We start from the raw sequence: 12,500 nt of genomic DNA on the forward strand, positions 1-12,500 counted from the left end.
ACACTCACTCACTCACACACTCACACACTCACACACTCACACACTCACTCACACATTCACACACTCACTCACACATTCACTCACTCACTCACTCACACATTCACACACTCACTCACTCACACATTCACACACTCACTCACTCACACATTCACACACTCACTCACACACTCACACACTCACACACTCACTCACACATTCACACACTCACTCACTCACACACTCACTCACACACACACTCACTCACTCACTCACACACTCACACACTCACACACTCACTCACACACTCACTCACACATTCACACACTCACTCACTCACACATTCACACACTCACACACTCACTCACACATTCACACACTCACTCACTCACACACTCACTCACACACACACTCACTCACTCACTCACACACTCACACATTCACACACTCACACATTCACACACTCACACATTCACACACTCACACACTCACTCACACACTCACTCACACACTCACTCACACACTCACACACTCACACACTCACTCACACACTCACTCACACACTCACTCACACACACATTCACACACTCACTCACTCACACACTCACTCACACACTCACTCACACACTCACTCACACACTCACTCACTCACACACTCACTCACACACTCACTCACACACTCACTCACTCACACTCACTCACACACTCACTCACACACTCACTCACACACTCACTCACACACTCACTCACTCACACACTCACACATTCACACACTCACTCACTCACTCACTCACACACTCACTCACTCACACACTCTCACAAAAGTTCAAAAACATGTTATTCCATGTTATTTTTAATAACTTTTAACATTAACACATTTGTGGGTCATTTCGCTTCATTTTAATACAATGGTTTTTATATTTTATTTAGTTATCACTGTATAATATGATTCTATTCATACATATTATTAAACACATTCATATATCTACTGAACATTATCACACTGAGAACGGTGCATTTCAAACTGTTCTGAGACCAGTGCAGACAGACAGCACACTGGAGGTTAAGTCATGCACTAAATAGGGAGCAAGGGAGCATCCTATAGCTCTCCTATAACTGTTCTGAGACCAGTGCAGACAGACAGCACACTGGAGGTTAAGTCATGCACTAAATAGGGAGCAAGGGAGCATCCTATATCTCTCCTATAACTGTTCTGAGACCAGTGCAGACAGACAGCACACTGGAGGTTAAGTCATACACTAAATAGGGAGCAAGGGAGCATCCTATAGCTCTCCTATAACTGTTCTGAGACCAGTGCAGACAGACAGCACACTGGAGGTTAAGTCATGCACTAAATAGGGAGCAAGGGAGCATCCTATAGCTCTCCTATAACTGTTCTGAGACCAGTGCAGACAGACAGCACACTGGAGGTTAAGTCATGCACTAAATAGGGAGCAAGGGAGCATCCTATAGCTCTCTATAACTGTTCTGAGACCAGTGCAGACAGACAGCACACTGGAGGTTAAGTCATGCACTAAATGGGGAGCAAGGGAGCATCCTATAGCTCTCCTATAACTGTTCTGAGACCAGTGCAGACAGACAGCACACTGGAGGTTAAGTCATGCACTAAATAGGGAGCAAGGGAGCATCCTATAGCTCTCTATAACTGTTCTGAGACCAGTGCAGACAGACAGCACACTGCAGGTTAAGTCATGCACTAAATAGGGAGCAAGGGTGCATCCTATAGCTCTCTATAACTGTTCTGAGACCAGTGCAGACAGACAGCACACTGGAGGTTAAGTCATGCACTAAATAGGGAGTAAGGGAGCATCCTATAGCTCTCCTATAACTGTTCTGAGACCAGTGCAGACAGACAGCACACTGGAGGTTAAGTCATGCACTAAATAGGGAGCAAGGGAGCATCCTATAGCTCTCCTATAACTGTTCTGAGATCAGTGCAGACAGACAGCACACTGGAGGTTAAGACATGCACTAAATAGGGAGCAAGGGAACATCCTATAGCTCTCTATAACTGTTCTGAGACCAGTGCAGACAGACAGCACACTGGAGGTTAAGTCATGCACTAAATAGGGAGCAAGGGAGCATCCTATATCTCTCCTATAACTGTTCTGAGACCAGTGCAGACAGACAGCACACTGGAGGTTAAGTCATACACTAAATAGGGAGCAAGGGAGCATCCTATAGCTCTTCTATAACTGTTCTGAGTCCAGTGCAGACAGACAGCACACTGGAGGTTAAGTCATGCACTAAATAGGGAGCAGAAGTTCAGTTTCAGGCTGGAGATGATGTTTGGATATGTATATTTTAATCCTCTCTTTGTCTCCACTTGATCATTTTAAATTGTCCTGCAGTGTGACAAATGAATATTTAACAGTACAAATATTCTTTGTCTCATTTGGACAACTTTTATGATAATTAATGGTGTTTATTTGGTGTATTTCATCATTTTCCACAGAAGAAAGAAAGTCATGCGGGTTTGGAACATGTAATTAATGACTGATCATCTGATCAGCAGAACACACACTGATGTCACAGACACAACAGACTTGGAGCACATTCAGTGTTCTTCTGTTAAAGCTATTTTAATGAAGAGATCAGCGAGAGAACAGCAAATAAAGAGCTCAGTCTGATCCGTTAATTACACTGCTGCTTTTACTCAAAACATGTAACAATTGTTCATAAATTCCACCTACAGCGGGAGCTCATGCGACAGGATATTAAACAAAGCCAAACACAATTACTTTTGCACAGCCAACAATAGAGAACTATGCTTTTGCCCCATCATGATGCAGTTACCGAACCCACCAGCAGGAGCAGACTGGATCATGTTTACTAGTCAAACCCTGACCGCTTGAGTAAAACACTGAGGTGCTGTGTAACAATGACATGCTGAAGTCTGATGAGAGAGAAACAAGAGCAGGTGGAACCAGAACCATCTTGACCTCTGTGACCTTCAGAAACCTGATCTAATGCGACTGCACCCATGGCCAGAGGTCACACCTCCCACACACTGAAGATCTTACAGCGTGTCCAGTGATGATGTCACACACGAGCAAGTGTTTGAAGAGACGTCACTGAAATGTGCAGCTGATGATGTCACTATATCTATATATAGATTCCAAGAGTTTCTATCGTTTTTATTTAAAGCTCCATTTACCTGGACTATGTCAATTAAACTGTGGATAATATTGGACAGTTTCCTGTAGTTTAAAACAAGAGTGTATTTAACTTTGTGCATTTCATTTATTTTCTTTTTCCCCTCCATTGTTTATGCTTACTTGTGGAGAGATACATATACTTTAGGCTTGTGCTTGAACTCTTTAGTTGTCTGGAACCATATTATGTAAAATCCTAATTATTATTATTTTTTATTTTATTACAATAGACTCATTTTTTGCATTCCCTCGCAATAAATTTACCATGATTTTACTACAGTAACCATATTTTAACCTTGATATTCATAGTAAAACCTGTATGGATACAGTATAAACTATTGCTAAGGAACACAAACTATTGCGAGTTAAGTTAATGTTGTATTTTTTTTATTTCTTTTTTTATCCCCTTTTCTACCAATTTCCCACTACTTAGTAGGTCCTCGTGGTGGCGCGGTTACTCGCCTCAATCCGGGTGGTGGAGGAGGAATCACAGTTGCCTCCACTTCTGAGACCGTCAATCGGCGCATCTGATCACGTGACTCGTTGTGCATGACACCGCGGAGACTCACAGCATGTGGAGACTCATGCTACTCTCCACGATCCACACACAACTCACCACACACCCCATTGAGAGAACCACTAATCACAACCACGAGGAGGTTACCCCATGTGACTCTACCCTCCCTAGCAACCGGCCCAATTTGGTTACCCCATGTGACTCTACCCTCCCTAGCAACTGGGCCAATTTGGTTACCCCATGTGACTCTACCCTCCCTAGCAACCGCCCAATTTGGTTACCCCATGTGACTCTACCCTCCCTAGCAACCGGCCCAATTTGGTTACCCCATGTGACTCTACCCTCCCTAGCAACCGCCCAATTTGGTTACCCCATGTGACTCTACCCTCCCTAGCAACCCACCCAATTTGGTTACCCCATGTGACTCTACCCTCCCTAGCAACCGCCCAATTTGGTTACCCCATGTGACTCTACCCTCCCTAGCAACCGCCCAATTTGGTTACCCCATGTGACTCTACCCTCCCTAGCAACCGGGCCAATTTGGTTACCCCATGTGACTCTTCCTCCCTACCAACTGGGCCAATTTGGTTACCCCATGTGACTCTACCCTCCCTAGCAACCGCCCAATTTGGTTACCCCATGTGACTCTACCCTCCCTAGCAACCGGCCCAATTTGGTTACCCCATGTGACTCTACCCTCCCTAGCAACCGGCCCAATTTGGTTACCCCATGTGACTCTACCCTCCCTAGCAACCGGCCCAATTTGGTTACCCCATGTGACTCTACCCTCCCTAGCAACTGGGCCAATTTGGTTGCTAAAGAGACCTGTCTGGAGTCACTCAGCACGCCCTGAATTCAAACTCATGACTCCAGGTGTGATAGTCAAGTTTAGCTAATATTAATAATAATTATTATTTTCCGGAACATGTTTTAAAGATTAATTTCATCATCAAAGTGGTTTAAATCAATTAATTCTTCAAATTATAATAAGTGAAAATTGTACTTTTAAACATGTCAATGCCTATTTTGCCAACCTTTTATCCAACATCTGTCTTGCTCGTGATAATGGATTAATTATTGTTATTATTATTACTAGTGTTTGTGGTCATTTTTAAATGTTATAATTTGTATAACTGTGAATCACGTTGGTCAACTTTTAAATGCTAATTAAATAAAGTTGAGTTGAGATTAAAGCACAAAAGTTGTGATTTTACTGTTACTTTACTAACAGAACACACTTACCATTTCACCTGAAAACAAAACCCATAGACTTACATTGGAGGAACTCCAGGCTACTTTCACTTTAGCCAATAAACAACCACCTAGCAACCACTCTGAACACCCTAGCAACAACATAAAAGGACCTGCCCACAGCCCATAACACCATAACTTTATGGCGGTACATTCTCCAGCGGGCGAGCACCACTCACAATCACATCTTCAGATAATCCAAAAATCAGTTTTGCTTTGTTGTCAGTGAGCCGATAGAGAACCTTATGATGAGCACTAATTAGATGAGTCTCATTATCAGTCGCTCACTGTCTGTGATACACAAACATGTTTACATCGAGGTTTTGCTGAAAAGCAAGACAACAAATATATCCCACATTTCCAGACTGAACAACAGAAGTTCATAAAAGACAAATCAGATGCTTCCGGTCTGTAATGAAAATCTGTGGCACAAAATGAACTTTCCACCTTTAAATGAACACAAAATACAGCGTGTTTTTGGTGAAAGCTCAATGTGAAATACATACATGTGTTGAACTGTAAATGTAACCCAGATACTCTCACTGTGATTGGCCGGCCGTGTGCAGGACGTGAAAGAAAGTTATTGTGCTGGTCACAGCTGTGCTATGAATAGATGACAATAAAACATGATTGTAGATAAGCAGGAGGAAACTCGCTCAATGGAAGAAGCAGACTGATCCTCTGTGTTCAGATTCACACACACACACACACACACACACACACACACACACATTCAGAACAGTTGTTGTGTATGTGATGAGCAATCACAATCAAACTCACTTCAGGGTACTTTTGCTCTTGTACAAACACACACACACACACACACACACACACACACATGTTGTGTTTCCATGTTTTATGGGGACTTTCCATAGACATAATGGTTTTTATACTGTACAAACTTTATATTCTATCCCCTAAACCTAACCCTACCCCTAAACCTAACCCTCACAGAAAACTTTCTGCATTTTTACATTTTCAAAAAACATAATTTATTATGATTTATAAGCTGTTTTCCTCATGGGGACCGACAAAATGTCCCCACAAGGTCAAACATTTCGGTTTTACTTATCCTTATGGGGACATTTGGTCCCCACAAAGTGATAAATACACACACATACACACACACACACACTCACACACACACAGACACACACACACACTCACACACACACACATCCATTACAAACATTATTCTCTAGAACAGGTCAAAACACAAGCCCTTTGAACTTCCTGAATTCAGCAAACACATGAACACATGGAAACTCATGACATCAAACTGAACAACTTTAAAAAACTGTTTTGATTTGTTAATTTCAAACTAAACAGAGACTGCACACACACACACACACACACACACACACACACACACATCCAGATACACACACACACACACACACACACACACACATCCAGATACACACACACACACACACACACACACATCCAGATACACACACACACACACACACACACACACACACACACACATCCAGATACACACACACACACACACACACACACACACACACACACATCCAGATACACACACACACACACACACACACATCCAGATACACACACACACACACACACACACACACACACACACATCCAGATACACACACACACACACACACACACACACATCCAGATACACACACACACACACACACACATCCAGATACACACACACACACACACACACATCCAGATACACACACACACACACACACATCCAGATACACACACACACATCCAGATACAGACACACACACACACATCCAGATACACACACACACACTCACATACACACACACACACCCAGATACACACACACACATACACACACACACCCACACATATACACACACCCACACACACACACACCCACACATAAACACATATACACACACACACACACACATCCAGATACACACACACACACACACACACATCCAGATACACACACAAACTAGGGCTGGGGCGGTATGGATTTTTTCTAACCGCGGTTGAAAAGCAAGATATTCCCGCGGTATAGCGGTAAACCGCATTAAATACATTACATTGGATCAGAGAAGTCTCTGAGTCTCTGAAGGGAGAAGACCTCGACAGACTTTGGCGCACACATCAGAAGTCGCTTTTGATAGACAGACTTTAAATATTGTCACCTACATCCGAAGAAAAAAACGAGCACAATTTGAAATAGTCAAATTTTCATCAAGCAGTAATTTGGCATGAACACTGTATAGATTTCCTTATTTAAGATTATTCTCAGATACATTCGCATTGAAGATGGGTCAGACATGATTTTGACCACTTTATTAAGTTTTGTTTTGTAGAAAGCCTTTCTTTAACTCAAAATTTCGTTTTGTATAAATTGTATCTTAATTTTAATCACTGTTTCATTAACTAATTGCCTGGAATTAATAAATAAGAAGCAAATATAGCAGACATATAATCAGCAGCAGGACGTGGAAGCGCCGATGCGATCTCTTGCGCGTGAGCTCTCTCATAAATGAACCGAAACTCGGCGGCTAGGCCTACTGCCTCACAGACATGAGAAATAAATAGAAATCTTAAAATGCATTTTAAACAAAATTCAAAACAAAATGATAAAATTTTAGGCTACAGTAGCCTAGTAGTCAGGTTTGCCGATGTGCGTTGCTATTTATTTATTTATTTTTATCCCTGTGCGCCAATCGGAAACGGACTTCACTGCTGATATTCTGGGGATACAACATAGCCAATAGGCTATAGCCTACTAGGGACTTTAGCCTTTAAAATATCTTTGCTGCATTGGATCAGTCTCCTTTCTAGAACAGCCAAGAGCTTTCTAGCCTCGCGGCAGCAGCGCCTTGCATCGCTCAGACCTTAAAACAGTCAGCGCCGCGGATGCGGTTTTGAAAATTTATCAAAAAACGTTGGTGCGGACAGATGAGTTTTGTGATGCGGTTGCGGATTAAATAATAATAGCCCATCCGCGCATCTCTAATACAAATGGAATGTTATTATGTGTCATGGAACATTGCGCTCCCCAACTCGCGAAAGGTCGGATTTGCTCCATATTTTGATAAGTTTTGTTTAGAAAACCTTGAATCCATGTAGGCTAATATCATTAGACATAATCCATATCATTAGAATCAATGAATCCATGTCATTAGACACAACGAATCCATGTCATTAGACACAACGTGCACACATGTGCAGGCCAATGTTTTTTTTGCGGTGACGACGGTGACAAGCTCAGACCCGCGGTTGGAGTCACGTGACCGCGGTATTGCGGTAATGCGGTAACCGTCCCAGCCCTAACACAAACACACACATATACAGACACACACACATCCAGATACACACAGACACACATATACACACACAGACACACATATAAACACATGCACACACACACACACACATCCAGATACACACACACACACACACACATCCAGATACACACACACACTCACATACACACACACACACACACACAGATACACACACACACACACACATCCAGATACACACACACACACACACACATCCAGATACACACACACACACACACATCCAGATACACACAGACACACATATACACACACAGACACACATATAAACACACACACACACACACACACACATCAGATACACACACACACACACACACACACATACACACACATATACACACACACACACACACATAGATACACACACACACATACAGATACATACACACACAGAAACACACACACACACACACACACATATAAACACATACACACACATACACACACACACATACACACACACACACACACACACACACACACATAAACACATATACACACACACACATATAAACACACGCACACACATATAAACACATATACACACACAGAAACACACACACACACACACACACACACATATAAACACATGCACACACATACACACACACACACACACACACACACACACACACATATAAACACACGCACACACATATCCAGATACACACACACACACACACACACACACACACACACAGAAAGTATGGAAGACGTGAGGTTTATCAGACTTTGAGTGAGACCATCTATAACACACACTCCTCCTCTGATGAAGTACAGCACATTCCAGAAACAGTCTGCATGTTGTTCTCTCTCCTGACAGGATGAGCTGTACATCATCAGCATATATCCGATCTGGATCTGGTTTGGATAAATCACATCACTGGTTAAGCTCCACCAGCTCCAGGTAACAGTGTCCAAATAAAAGCTCCATATGAAGCTCAAGTAATATATCACTTTTTTTGTTATTAACATTTTTATTGATTCCACCCACACAAAACAATAAACAGAATATAAAATATGGAATCAGTTCTATAAAATAATTATATATATATATATGAAGTAATGCTGTTTAAGCAACCATGTATCATTGTATATTAAATGTAAATATAAAAGTGCATATCAATGATTAGATCTCATTCTCCCTTGTGTTCATTTAGTGCAAACCTGTAGGGAAACATTTTATTTTAAAATAGATTTGTATTTAATGTCTTTAAAATATTGAATCTACTTCATGAACTTGTTTTCATGAAATTATGGTTCTTCTGATAACAAAACAACTATTTTTGACTTTTGAGCCATTTCAGGGAAAATACATAATTATTGAGAGATATATATATTGTATATCATCAATAGGCTGAAACACATTGAGATATTTGAAGCCATAACGTCCAGCCCTACCTTGATATAAACATTACGTCAATAGAAGTCTATGGGATTTTTAATCATCCACTACTCTAAGAATGTACGTCATGATTAGAACAGATCAAGCGTGATAAATCAGAACAGTCTGAAGGTCTGTGTGAAGTGGAAAGCTCTAGGCAGAACCCTTAAATGTATGGGTTTCCCCAACACTCCTATATATTTGGGTCTTTAGAGACCCGACACATATACAGTAGTCTGGACACTTTAGCCAAATACATTTAAACTACGTCTTCACAATTCCTGACATTTCAGCTTTTATTTCTTTCATCACATTCCCAGTGGGGCAGAAGTTTACACACACTGTCAGTATTTGGCAGCTTTGATTTAAATTGTTTAACTTGGGTCAAATGTTTTGGGGATCCTTCCACAAGAGTCAGGATTGTTCTGTGGGATTGAGGTCAGGACTTTGTGATGCCGCTCCAATATCTTGACTTTGTCGTCATTAAACCATTTAACCACAACTCTGGAGGTGTGCTTGGGGTCATTGTCCATTTGGAAGACCCATTTGTGACGAGCTTTAACTTCCTGTCTGATGTCTTGAGATGTTGCTTCAATATATCCACATAATGTTCCTTCCTCATGATGTCATCATCTATTTAGTGAAGTGCACCGTCCCTCCTGCAGCAAACACCCCCACAACATGATGCTGCACCCTCATGCTTCACGGTTGGGATGCTGTTCTTCGCCCTTTTCCCTCCAAACATAACGATGGTCATTATGGACAAACAGTTCAATATGTGTTTCATCAGACCAGAGGACATTTCCCCAGTCAGATCTTTGTCCCCATGTGCACTTGCAAACTGTATTCTGGCTTGTTTATGGTGGTTTTGGAGCAGCGGCTTCTTCCTTGCTGAGCCTTTCAGGTGATGTCCATATAGGACTGGTTTTGCTGTGGATCTAGATACTCGTCCACCTGTTTCCTCCAGCATCTTCACAAGGTCCTTTGCTGTTGTTCTGGGATTGATTTGCACTTTTCACACAAACTACGTTCATCTCTAGGAGACAGAATGCGTCTCCTTCCTGAGCGGTATGATGACTGTGTGGTCACATGGTGTTTATACTTGTGTACTGTTGTTTGTACAGATGAACGCGGCACCTTCAGGGGTTTGGAAATTGCTCCCAGGGATGATCCAGACTTGTGGAGGTCCACAATTGTGCTTCTGAGGTCTTGTCTGATTTATTTAGATTTTCTCATGATGTCAAGCAAAGAGACACTGAGATTAAAATACATCCACAGGTACACCTCCAATTCAGCACACCTCCCATCAGAAGCTGATTGGCTAATTGTCTAAAGGCGTGACATTTTCTGGAATTTTCCAAGCTGCTTATAGTCACAGTTAACTTAGTGTATGTAACTTCTGACCCACTGGAATTATAATATAGTCAATTAAAAGTGACACAATCGGTCTGTAAACTATTGATGGAAAAATTACCACAAAGTAGATTTCCTAATCGACTCACTAAAACTATAGTTTCCTCATATTAAATCTGTGAAGTGATTAAAAAATGAGTTTTAATGACTTCAACCCAAGTGTATGTAAACTTCTGAATTCAAATGGATCTACAAAATGCCCAAATAATGTAACATTTACAAAATATTTTCAAGACAATTAGAAAAAAATAAAATAAAATATATTTTGATGTTTATTTTTTCACATATCAAAGAGATAATGCAACAAATATAAACAGGATCTGTTACTTTGACTCTGATGCTACATAACACTTGACCTACACATAGCCTACTCTACCCATACTCTACCCATACTCTACCCATACTCTACCCATACTCTACACATACTCTACACATACTCTACACATACTCTACACATACTCTACACACATGTATTTTCTCAAGCACTTATTGAGTTTAAATAGACGCACAATTGACATAATTTCAGTAGTTCACCCAAATGACAATAATAATGTTACACTTGCTATAGTTTACTTCATGTTGTTTCTTCATCAAATATGAATGTCAAATATAAATCAAGTCAATCAGTGAAACATCAGCGCCACCTTGAGTAAGAAATAACATGTATGTCATGTATGTGCACACGCATGAGAGACTGATTATTCTCCAGTGTCACACAGAAAATCAACATGATACAGTATTTATTTGTATGAATATAGTTCTCATTTGTCTTGTAATAAACACAGAAATAGATGTGATAGTAAACTTATATACAGTGAGGAAAATAAGTATTTGAACACCCTGCTATTTTGCAAGTTCTCCCACTTGGAAATCATGGAGGGGTCTGAAATTGTCATCGTAGGTGCATGTCCACTGTGAGAGACATAATCTAAAAAAAAAAATCCAGAAATCACAATGTATGATTTTTTAACTATTTATTTGTATGATACAGCTGCAAATAAGTATTTGAACACCTGTCTATCAGCTAGAATTCTGACCCTCAAAGACCTGTTAGTCTGCCTTTAAAATGTCCACCTCCACTCCATTTATTATCCTAAATTAGATGCACCTGTTTGAGGTCATTAGGTGCATAAAGACACCTGTCCACCCCATACAATCAGTAAGAATCCAACTACTAACATGGCCAAGACCAAAGAGCTGTCCAAAGACACTAGAGACAAAATTGTACACCTCCACAAGGCTGGAAAGGGCTACGGGAAATTGCCAAGCAGCTTGGTGAAAAAAGGTCCACTGTTGGAGCAATCATTAGAAAATGGAAGAAGCTAAACATGACTGTCAATCTCCCTCGGACTGGGGCTCCATGCAAGATCTCACCTCGTGGGGTCTCAATGATCCTAAGAAAGGTGAGAAATCAGCCCAGAACTACACTGGAGGAG

At 41.1% G+C, this 12,500-nt stretch overlaps 1 protein-coding gene and 1 long non-coding RNA gene across 9 annotated transcripts in view; one reads left to right on the forward strand and one right to left on the reverse strand.

Annotated features, from left to right (window-relative positions):
- LOC127637260 (epidermal growth factor receptor kinase substrate 8-like) overlaps positions 1–12,500 on the reverse strand; it is a 50,367-nt gene that overhangs the window by 33,274 nt on the left and 4,593 nt on the right. The gene's annotated exons all lie outside the window — the stretch shown is intronic.
- On the forward strand, positions 856–3,793 carry LOC127637273 (uncharacterized). Its single transcript, XR_007969702.1, has 3 exons — positions 856–1,589; positions 1,772–1,955; positions 2,047–3,793. It is a non-coding gene; the product is annotated as an uncharacterized LOC127637273 (long non-coding RNA).

The sequence above is a fragment of the Xyrauchen texanus genome, chromosome 45, assembly GCF_025860055.1.
Source record: "Xyrauchen texanus isolate HMW12.3.18 chromosome 45, RBS_HiC_50CHRs, whole genome shotgun sequence".
Classification (NCBI taxonomy): Eukaryota; Metazoa; Chordata; class Actinopteri; order Cypriniformes; family Catostomidae; genus Xyrauchen; species Xyrauchen texanus.